At 44.4% G+C, this 2,570-nt stretch overlaps 1 non-coding gene across 1 annotated transcript; it reads right to left on the bottom strand.

Annotated features, from left to right (window-relative positions):
- Positions 1 to 1,606: 1,606 nt before the first annotated feature.
- LOC120266143 lies at positions 1,607 to 1,713 on the bottom strand. Its single transcript, XR_005537985.1, has one exon. It is a non-coding gene; the product is annotated as a small nucleolar RNA R71 (small nucleolar RNA).
- Positions 1,714 to 2,570: the final 857 nt, after the last annotated feature.

The following is a 2,570-nucleotide window of genomic DNA, read 5'->3' as shown; positions in this document are numbered from 1 at the left end:
CCTAGGGCTTGTGTAGAGGAGGTTGAAGACAAGGGAAACCACCTCTTCTGTGGCGTCTTTGGAAGCTTCTCCGGCCTTCATTCTTTGAGGGAGTGTTTCTTATGTTTTGTTTGGTTGTTTGCATGGATTTCTTGTTGTATTTGATGACTATGAACAACTAAACCCCAAGGTCACCGGATGTAGGTGAACCTTGGGGGTGAACTTGTGCTTGTATGGATGCTTGGTTCTTTCTATTGTATTTTGGCTTGTTTACGATCCTTGCTTGGTGTAATTGAATGCTTTGGTATGCATGAGAACTCGGTGTATCAATTCTTAGGTAATGCTAGGTTGCATGACCATTGCCCTAGTGTTAGACTCACCAAGCTTGGAAGGGAAACACATATAAATACACCGTAACCATCGGGTATTTATACCCCTCCAATTCTAGGGTTAAGTATGAGCTTGTATTCTAACCCTAACTTGAGAAAACCACCTTTCCCACTACAATCGTAGGAGGATTTGGGCGAAAGAGATTCCGTATCCAATACTAGTACCGGATTAGGGGTAAATTGCCGTGACCATCGGGTTGACCTAATCTAGGGTTTTCTCGGTCCAACTAGCCATTTGCATGTTAGTTCTGGCATCCTGCACACTTTAGTAGCCCTTGAGAGGATCCTCATCGGCGACCGCTTTCTTTCCTTGATTATCCCCCGTATCTTGCCTTCATTGTTAGCATTTTATTTGCATTTTACTTGTTTATTTGTTTTATCACTATCACATTCAAACTTGGAGGTTAAACAACATAGAGAAGAGGAAGTAAGAGTAGCTTCTCGGGCCCTTGGGAATACGACCCCCTCGTGCTCGCACGAGGGGTATTACTTTGCGATCCCGTACACTTGCGGGGAAGCGATCAAGTTTTTGGCGCCGTTGCCGGGGAACCACGAGGAATACTCGAAAAACTTTAAGCGTGTTGATTTGACCGTTGTTTTGTTTTTGTTTATCATTTGTGTATATATTTCATCATTCCTCCATTTGCATTCTCTTTTCTTTTTTTTTCTTCTTCTTCAATGTGTAAGTCTTGACTCTAATTATCTTACAAGGTACCCATCTTATGACACGAGCTAGTAAAGTGAATTTAGTTGAGCCCAACGACTAGATTAAACGAGCCTTGCATCAACGGTTGAGAGAAGTGGCCAAAAGTTCAAGACAACAAGAGATCCGGGTTGAATCTAGTGAGCCTTCAGTTATGGCCGAGCCAAGGAGAACTTTATCGGATTTTGATAGGCCACAATTTACCGGGGAAGAATTTAGTGTGCAAGAACCTACTGTTCCGGCCAATAATTTTGAGATCAAGGCAAGCACGATAGGAATGGTTCAGAACTCAGTACAATTTGATGGGTTAGCTGATGAGGACCCACATGCTCATCTTTCTCGCTTCCTTCAAATTTGCTCAACCTTCAAGATCAACTCTGCATCTGGTGATGCCATTAGGTTTAGATTATTTCCATTCAGTCTGAGAGGAGTGGCATACAGATGGCTCACTTCTTTAGCTCCTGGTTCCATGACCACATGGAAAGACATGGTGGAGAAGTTCCTTGCTAGATATTTCCCACCAAGCAAGGCAGTGAGACTGAGACAGGAGATTTCATTCTTCAGGCAAGGAGACATCGAGACATTGTTTGAGGCACATGAATGGTTTAAGGATCTTCTATGCATGTGTCCTCATCATGGATTCCCTGCATGGATGAGGGTGCAGATGCTTTGTAATGGGCTGAATTATTCTACAAAGCAGCTCATCGATGCAGCAGCTGGTGGTTCTTTGAGCAACAAACTCCCCGAAGAAGCTATGACATTAATCGAGAACATGGCAAGCAACGAATGTCATTGGAGCACCAGATAAAAGGCACCAAGGGCAGCAGGGCTGTACGAGGTGAATGAAACCACTGCTTTGGCTGCAAAAGTGGATGCTTTGACCAAGAGTGTCATGGATAACAATGCATTGGCCGCAAAGGTTGATGCTTTGACACAGAGATTTGATCAGTTCATGTTGGGTTCTGGCTCAAGTCCTAAGGTAGTGATGTCATGTGAAACATGTGGTGCTGGGCATGCAACAACCTAGTGCCCCATTCTTGTTGCTTCCCCTGCACTGACTGAGTCAGTATAGTACGTCAGTGGAGGACCAAGGGGTCCGGGAAATGCTTTTGGCAACACTTACAACCCAGGGTGGAAGAACCATCCAAATTTCTCTTGGAACTAAGGTCAGTCACAACAAAGACCATCACCACCTCAGGGTCCTCAGTTTTAGTCCCAACAACCACAAGACAAGAAATATACCACTGAAGATGTGTTAGCAAAGTTCATGATTAATACTGAGGCAAGATTTCAGAATATTAACAATCAGTTAACAAAGCATGGGGGGACGTTCGAGTGAGATAAGCAATCGTGTTGAGAAATCTTCAAGCTGCCTCAGGCAATCTCTTGAGAACAAGGTGGGACGACTTGCTAGAGCACAATGTCAGACGACCCTCGGGTAGCTTACCAAGCAACACCGAAAAGCAACCCGAGGGAGCATTTGAAGGTCGCCACACTAA

Source organism: Dioscorea cayenensis, chromosome 7 (genome assembly GCF_009730915.1).
Source record: "Dioscorea cayenensis subsp. rotundata cultivar TDr96_F1 chromosome 7, TDr96_F1_v2_PseudoChromosome.rev07_lg8_w22 25.fasta, whole genome shotgun sequence".
NCBI classification, from domain to species: domain Eukaryota; kingdom Viridiplantae; phylum Streptophyta; class Magnoliopsida; order Dioscoreales; family Dioscoreaceae; genus Dioscorea; species Dioscorea cayenensis.
This window is presented reverse-complemented; position numbering and strand designations above follow the sequence as displayed.